This window comes from Papaver somniferum, chromosome 1, assembly GCF_003573695.1.
Source record: "Papaver somniferum cultivar HN1 chromosome 1, ASM357369v1, whole genome shotgun sequence".
Taxonomy (NCBI): domain Eukaryota; kingdom Viridiplantae; phylum Streptophyta; class Magnoliopsida; order Ranunculales; family Papaveraceae; genus Papaver; species Papaver somniferum.
Window position 1 is genome coordinate 49,020,476 of NC_039358.1, and position 9,082 is coordinate 49,029,557.

Consider the following 9,082-nt stretch of genomic DNA (forward strand, 5'->3'; position numbering starts at 1 on the left):
AAAAACATTTGGGTATCATCAACTTTCAAAAAATAAGATTCAAACCCACATGAGCATTTTGCAATATGTTGATGCTAGAATTTCCTCTTAGTACCATAAACTCTTGTCTCAAGCATCTTGTACTTCCCCAGTTAAACATGTTGGCCAGGCCATCCCCATTTACCAAGTGGCTACTTTTTTTATCCCAAATTCTTTTGTATAAAGATGGATTACCACTTGTGTAAGTTTTGGTGGGGTGAAATTTTGGATCCCTAAGACAAAAAGTTGCACTTGTTTGGTTAGGATGTTCTTTGTTCCCCAAAGAGTGATGGAGATTTGGGTTTCAGGAAAGCTGATCATAACCTTGTCATGCTAGCAAGGGATGCTTGTACAGAGTCCTGCTTGTTCCTTATGTACTGCTCTTAAGGCTATATATCTCTTTAATTTTGATTTCCTTAATGCCAATTTTCCTTCTATTTTCTCTTGAATCTAGAGATGTCCCCACACCATTAAGGAACTCATTAAACCATTTTTCTCCTAGAATATGGGATGGTCGGTTTATTTATCCTTCGTGTGAAAATTGGATCCCAACTTTGGGATATGCTAAGCTTAACCTTTAGTCCCACGGAATCCCAACATGAAAATCTCTTAATTGATCATGACCAGATAGCCATTTTTATAATGCTTCTATTGAGAAGATTGTCATTATTCCCTAAAGTCAGTTGTGCACTCCTACTAGGAGGGCTGAGGAGCTTTCAAAGAATGGAAAATTTAGTTGTAAATCTGCCTACTTGGATCTCAGATGTCCTAAACTTTCCAAAATTACCAATATTTGGAAGCATATTCGGAAAATTAGAGTCATGTACCGTATTCATCTCTTAGTTTGGAAAGCGGCCAAAAATATTTTACCTGCCAAAATTGTTCTTTGAATTAAAATGTCTATTGATTCTATGATTTTTCCTAGATGTTTTTTTTCAAATGAATCTGTTATGTATGCCTTGGTTCTTTACCACTTTGTTATTGTTGTTTGGCATTCCTCCGGTCTATGTTTGCGTACTAGTAATTTCTGTAATTCTTCTTTGTTTGACTGACTTTCTCATTGGCTGATTGATACCATTTTTGAGTCTAAATATATGTTTGCTTCTATCATGTGGTCTATTTGGAACAGTAGGAACAACCTTATATTTAGTACTAAGAAAGAAAACCATGAAGTTGGTATTGTTAAGGCTAGAGCTATGATAATCGGTAGAGTTCCCAATATTAATCCTAACAAAAAAAAAGAATATATAGAAAAGATAATCTAATTTTGAAAAGAAGAAGTTCGTTAACATCAGATAATAAACGAATAGTGAAAAATACTAGAACCCCCTACTATATGGATTCAATATATAGAAGCCCCACTAAATGGATCCTTCACTGTCAACTCCATTCTTTCACATTTTGATATTTTTTGGCCCAAAACTTTAGATTTCAGTACTTATTAGTAAACCATAATTTCAATAATTCCGGAAAGGCCCTTTAGTATATATAGTTAATAAAACTAGGTTTAGTTTTCATTTTCAGTTTCATTTTCTTTTTCACTCTCTCTTTCTCTTTCTCTCTCTCATTTTCTATTGCTCTCTCTCTTGGACGAAGAAACAAGCCGAGAACACGATTTCTAGTCGAAATTTTCAGTGACAAATGATTTCAGAACTTAGATCTAAGCTTTACAAACAAAGATCCCGATCATCTAATCATAAATTCGAAATCAACATCAGTTGTTCTTCGGAGATTCAATGAAAGTCAATGGATATTCATCATCAGCAGGAACTGAATATGAAGATTCTCCTAGAAAATCAAATCGAACAGGTAAAATTTCAACTCAATCGGTTGATTTAATTCTTAGATTTCGATTTTTAATTTTTGAAAAATTATTTGCGAAACTTTAATAGTTGATTTCAGTTTAAATCTGTTACTGAAATCATAATCAGAGTTGGATTTGTTATAATCTCACCTCAATTTTACTTTTGAGAGAAACTTTTCAAAGAAAAATTTCTAGGGTTTCTGAACAAAATTCGATCTATCATTTAATCTCTTATCTCGATCTAAAATTGGTTTTCAGATTCGAAAATTTTGAATAGTTATCCGTTTTACCTATCTATTTGATACGAATTTCATTTTACTTTGATTTTCGAACTGATTTGAGCTCATCCTTGATGTTATTTTCTCTTCGCAGATTGTTTAAAGTTCAATCTGTATTTGCTACGTTCAGTACCTTGTCTTGAAGATGAAATCTCAATGAATGAAGATACCTGGAAGCAAATTTGATGTGTAGCTACCAAAGAAATTTTGGCCGGAGTTTGTAAGTTTCTGTGTAACTCTAGTCTATGTTAAGGTTCCCTGATATGCATCCAGATTATGAAAGAAACACTAGTTTTTCCTTCTTCCTCCTGTACTGTATGATTATACTCGAGGACAGACCAATGCCATTTGTTTTTACTTTTCTGCCTCCAATACAATATACAGTAGTTTGTGCTCAACTCTTGTTCCTCTTGGAGAGAGATAACAATACTAAATTGTTGAATCTATCTTAAATGACAAAGTCTGAGGTGATGCTTGAAGATAGAGACAAGTTTATGTTTACGAACCTTCGAAGTCTTCAAGGAAAAGTTGTATAAGTGGTTGGGATGGCTCATATGGATGGAATCGAACGATGGTGGAAGCGGGCGGAGGAGGATGACAGGAAGCAACATCCGTTAGATCTGAAGTTGCGGGTTAGCCATGGTAATTTCACTTTCTTGGTTTGTTTGTAGTTTGAATAGTGTGCAGTATGCTGCATATATCATTTGACTGATACCAATTGTACACTAGACCTGTCCTTCATGCCCTGTGTTTGATATGTTGTATCTTTTTATCAATTATATACAACAGAGCCAGTGATATGACAAATTGGATATGTTTGTCCATTCTTGATTGCATTAGTAAATCCTTTTGCTGGTGTAATTTGAAAGATACACTATTAAACAACTGGTTGGAGTTGTGGGTTTGATTTTTCGTACAACGGTGAGAATGTGTAACCTCCAGTGATACATGACAATTTGATGTGTAGCTGCTAGTTACACATGTTTAAGTGGATGTGTAACTTCTAGTTACACATGGTAATGGAATGTGTGAAATTTTGAATGAACCCGGAATGATATATAGTTCAGTTTACTAGTTTGTATATATGCCTGAAATAGTTGCAAACTAGGTATTGAACATTGTATCATTTTGTTGTTGCTCTTAAAATGATACAAGTTTAATTGTATAATGTGAAAGAGCAAGTTTGGTTGGATATTTGGAATTATTGCATATGGTCACCAGTAGAACTATCAACTATATAAGTGTAGTCATTTAAGATACGAAGTCTTCTTTTCCTAGCTCAGGACCTCATGTCTCTTTACCTTCATTTGAAAAATGTGAAAGAGCTTCATGTGCATGTGCTTTTTCTGATGCTTTTAAATGCAGGATGTCGAAATCCCGGAGGGGGTTGATGTTATCATTTCGGAATGTATGGGATACATGCTCTTATATGAGGTTTGTAATGACTTCATTTTCATGGGGAATAATACCTACTAGTATAAATAGGACAGATATGCCGGTCTCTTAAATAAGTGCTCCAGAGCTGTTTCTATTTTTCCTGATATTAGAATGCCCTCTATCCATCAACTTTCTGTTTTATCCCAACTGGTTTCTGACATTACCATGTCAGTGCATGTTCTTTCATGTCATCTGAATTATCGTTCTTTTTCTTTATAGAGTATGTTGGGTAGTGTAATTACTGCCTGAGATCGTTGGCTTAAACCTGGAGGGCTTATTCTCCCATAAAATGCCAAGATAATTCAATTATGATTTGATCATCTAACATATTGTCACATTACACAACATCTGTATAGATAGTTCATTGAAGTTGACCTCCTTAATTCTTTAACGTACTCCAGTTATGATTTAGTAAGGGACTTCTTTATTGACAAACCCATTACCTGATAAAAAGCTAAAAAGAGAACGTCGTCGTCGTCGGGAACCTAATGATTTCAGTTATTGGAAGTGGTCAAACTTGCAAGTTCCTGTGCTATTCTCTGCTGGTGACGATGCAAAGCTGTTTGCATATTCTGCTCAGGATTTCACCAACTTTTCCCCACATGATATTTGCCCTGCACCACAAAGAGTGCCCATTCAGTTGGTGCAGAATACAGTTATAGATGGTGCTTCTATGATATTACTTCAGAACCCCAACTATTTGGATGTTTCACTTGTTCACTTAAAGATGGCAAGGACTCTAGAAAAGGTGCAAGGACATCGTTGTTTACTATCATTAAGAGAAGATCGAAGATAATATGCAGCACCATGTCTGGTAGTGGAATGTTGTTTGCGTATTCCAACCATGAGAAACCACACCTTTTTAAATATTCCAAATCTAGAAAAAATGCTTCTACACTTGCCAAAAAGGAGTTACCCTCTGAACTTTTCATTTGCTCATTCCATAGTTTTCAGTGCCGATTCTTCAAAGTTGATTATTGCAGGACATGATAGAATGTAAGTATTTCAAATAAATCTATCTCTTCAATATCTTTTTCTGTTGATTTGAAGTAATTAAGCCCTTTGTTGTTAGTGATCATACTTTATTCTCATTAATTGGCAAGAAATAACTAAAGCTCAAGCTGTGAGAAAGAGGAGTTAAATACCTATAATGCTGGTTTATAGGGTCTTACAAATGAAGTGGCACTTGCATAGTAAAAAATATGCACATAATTAAATTACGAATTCTCTTTAAAGAGTGGTTGGTAGAGATTTAGTTAGCTGTATGAGGTTTATCACGTGATTGATTTATTTTTAATCAGTTCTTGTTCTTTTGCAGGTTGTTAAAGTTAAAAGTAGAAAACTTTTGCATACTTTCACACCTTCCCGGGACCCTAACAGCGATTTAACACCTAGTGAGCCACCCGTAACAAGGATGTTCGCCAGTTCAGACGGACAGTGGTTGTTAGATGTTAATTGTTTTGGTGATATATATATATATATATCTTCGATCTTGAGAAAAAAAGGTGAGAAATTTCTCTATTGCATTCGGTAGTATTTCAAAATGCTTGTTGTTAATTTTTGCATTCTGATCGCATGTTCCCTGGTAAGTTCGAAATATATTTTTATATTATAGTGTTCTTTTCTATAAGCTTCGTTGTAAGTTTGGTTGGGCCTGCTGGCGTCACAATCAAATGTTTTCTATGGTTGCTCGTTGTGTATGAATTTTATCTGGTCGAATTGCTGCCACCATATCTGATTCTTTTCCAATCTCAAACTTTTTAAGTTGTTTCCAAGTGCGCCTCATCATTTCATAAGTTTGTATATAGAAAAACAATTTTGGGAAATTTGTTAGTACTGGGCAAAATACTCATGGTTACTTAAAGATACATATTATACAGTTATTATTAGATATACATGATTGTGTAGTGGTACCTGCTCAAATGATTATATTCAAAGTCTTCTTTCTAATTTTTATTACAGAAATTCCAGTTAACTGGAGAAAACATCTTCTGTTTGTCTGATGAATAATCATTAAAAAGGCAGTAGCTATTTTGGAACAAGTTCTACCTTCTGTTGGGGGTGACAAGACTCTGCTTTACATTTGGAGATTGTTGGCACTAGAGGTTTTAAGGTGTTAGGTTCCAGTTACTACAGTACAACTATTGAAGGTAAAAATTGAACTCTAAGAACTTTGAGTGTCTTATCATCTGTAACTATTTATGTCACTATATGCTAATTGTTATAGAATTATAGGAAAAGTATGGAACCTTCTGTTGGTAGGAACCTATCTTTGATGAAATTTGTGTTGTTATAATCATGTGTATCTACTAGTTACACATGCTTTCTAGCATGTGTATCTGCTAGTTACACATGCTTTTAGGATGTGTAATTGATGGTTACACTTGCATTTTGGAAATTACACATGCATTTAGGGATGTATATCTGCCATGCATAGATGATTTTTCTCTTAAACTATACATTTCAGAAGGAAAATAATGTAAATTTGCTTAATTTGGGTTTTGTGGTTTGCAATTGATGTCCTTATCAACATCCTAGCGTTGAATTGGCTGAAGACTTAGGGATATATATGGTGTCTTTTGATAGATCTAGGTATGGAGAAAATGATCCGAATTGAAACCTACAGATAAGAGCTTTAGATGTGGAAGAGCTTGCTGACCAGTTGGGTTTAGGATCAAAATTTTATGTAATTGGATTTTCTATGGGAGGCAAAGTGACTTGGGGCTGCCTCAAATACATCCCTCACATGTATGGTTTTGCACCTTCACTTTTATCTTTATCGAACTTGATTTGTTGAACAAATTTTGTTGCACTATCAATATGCACACTAGTACTGTACATGTAGCACTTTTATGCAAAAGGGATTTTATGTGGTACAAATTTTTGCAATGCTACTGTTTATTACGAGTTAGGTGTAAGATATTAAACATTTTTTTGCATTATATGGATGTGTAGCTCTCAGTTACACAAGTCAGATGCATCTGTAACTCTCATTTACACTATTCAAATGCATCTGTAAATCCTAGTTACACTATTCAAATACATGTGTAACTCCTATTTACAGTAATTAATCTTCTCACATCATGCATTCATGTGTTCTATGTTTTGGTCTGATGCCTGAATACTACCCAGGCATGTATAAATAAATAAAACTCGCGTCCTTTGTTTATGCAGTACTGAGATGCTTTCCAGTTTGAACATCCCCTGGGTTATTCTCAACCACTCTAAAAGAAGGGCTTTGCCAAATGAATCAAATGAGGTAATTAGTTTTTTTTTTTTTTGCACAAAAGCTTAATTGCTATTATTATGTACAGCTCTTGTAGCACAACATCTTTTTCTTTGGTTTTTCTTAATTTTTGTATAGTTCTATAACATTGATTGGATGCTTTTGAAATATGGTTTTGTAGTTCTTTGGAAATAGTTGCATATGCACGTTTTCAAGGATTTAAGGTGATTGCTGGTGTCAGTGAGACTCTTGAATAACAAGACGAGGGGCACAGTTTGACTGTTGTGGCTGAACAAAAAAAAAACATATTTAGAATACTACTCCGTATGTGAGAGTCTCTTCAATTGCAGATACTTCTTACCCACAAATGCTAGCTACTATTTAAATTCTTTAAGTCCAACACTTGTCTGAACATTGTTGCTTCTTTATCTATTAAGGAATCATCATCTTGAAAATCTGTTGTTTAATGATGTACTTTAGTTTTATGTAGTTGGGCTCCAGGCATTGAATGTGTGTTCTGCGAATTTATTTCATGTTTGAAACCTTGTCTGCCATTAAATCAGAATTAGCAAAATAACTAATTGGTTCTTAGTTGTAACATATGCGTTACAACTGTGAATATCACAAGTAAAGTCAGTAAGCTGAGTACACAAGTCATATATAGGTGTAACTCCTAGTTACACATGATATATGCATGTGTAACTCCTCTTTACACTAGACAGATGCATGTGTAACTCCTAGTTACACATGCTAAAATGAACAAACTTGCAACCAAAAAAATCCTCATGCTAGGTATCCAAGTCATATGCATGTGTGACTTTCAATTACACATGACGGCTGCATGTGTAACTCCCAGTTACACATGCTAAAATAATTTTGCCTTACAATTGTTCTATAATATTTATTTTTTATAGATCGAGATATTTGAGATTATCAGATGAAAGCACTTTTGATTGCTTGTTGTTATATTTCAGGTTTCAGATAACTTCATGCTAATTGCTTAAATGTGGTAATGGTCTCGCTGGAATTGGAGTTGACAATACACAAATCAGATGCATGTGTAACTCTCAATTACACTAGGTAGATGCATATGTAACTCTCAATTGCACTAGACAGATGTGTGTGTAACTTCTACTTACATATGCTACGAAATTATTATAAATGAATATTAAAGTAATACATGTCTTTTTTGTATGCGTTTTTTTATGTCTATTTTTTTGATGTGTAACTATGCATTACACATGTCATAAGCATGTGTAACTTCTGGATACACATGTCATATGCATGTGTAACTTCTGTTTACATATTCACACTATAATTTAATAATTTTGGGCCTATGTTTAATAAATTTGGGCTTAAATTTAAATTTTATTTAATTTGGGGTTTAACAATATATAAAAGGACATGAATGTTTTTTAATAACTCGGGCCTAGATTTAAACTTCTTTTAATAAGGACCTCGTATTATGGGTTACTCATGAATTGGGTCTTAGCCTAATTTTCCCAAACGAATATGGTTGGTGATTTTTATTTTAAATTGCATTTTTTTCGCTGGTAACATAATGTACTGATTTTCTATGCCAATAGGTACTTAATAGAAAATCATTTACTAAAAAGAACAATGGGACAAATATCTACAAAATGTAAAATAATGTGAATCCCCCCATGACAGGAGATCCGACGCCTATCCCTTAAATCTTCCTATTTAAATAGATAATCACATTCATTATGAGAAAAAATAGAATAGGTTGATCACTATGCCGACTACTATTTTCGTTACATTTGTATCAGCAAATGAAAGAGAAAAGAGAAAGTAAAGTAAAGCTGAGAAGAAAAGGAAGGGACAAGATCGCATGACAAAAGAAAAGGGAAAAAGAGAAAGTAAAGTAAAGGTAGAAAAGAAAGTGATGAACAGACGATGGATGTCAAAAACAGTGGCCGGCATAAAGGGCCGGACACTACGAGAAGCAGATTATGATCTCTTTTGATATTTAGAATTCAATATTTTAATGCTTTTTTTCATTGAATTTTATAGTTCACGACGTGTTATATTTTTCTAGATTATCCTCCTGAGAAAAACAAAATATTTTAAACTCTAGTGATTTCCATCGGTAATCAACATGAGTTACATGACAATCCAGGAACATACCATAGTTTGTTTTCCTGCCCGTGATTATTGTAGGTACACATTTCATCTTCCGCCACGTGTCTACAAAGACACGCGTGGAGGACATGCGGCTGAGAGCATCAAGATATGATATCATACGTGGACAGCCAAGAGACGCGTCTTGTCAAGATAGCGTCGCCACCCACCAGATCC

At 34.2% G+C, this 9,082-nt stretch overlaps 1 long non-coding RNA gene across 1 annotated transcript; it reads left to right on the plus strand.

Annotated features, from left to right (window-relative positions):
- The first annotated feature begins 1,577 nt into the window (after window positions 1-1,577).
- Window positions 1,578-7,411, plus strand: LOC113328698. Its single transcript, XR_003349529.1, has 8 exons — window positions 1,578-1,827; window positions 2,195-2,320; window positions 2,562-2,742; window positions 3,466-4,533; window positions 4,856-5,042; window positions 5,500-5,687; window positions 6,712-6,796; window positions 6,945-7,411. It is a non-coding gene; the product is annotated as an uncharacterized LOC113328698 (long non-coding RNA).
- The last annotated feature ends 1,671 nt before the right edge of the window (window positions 7,412-9,082 follow it).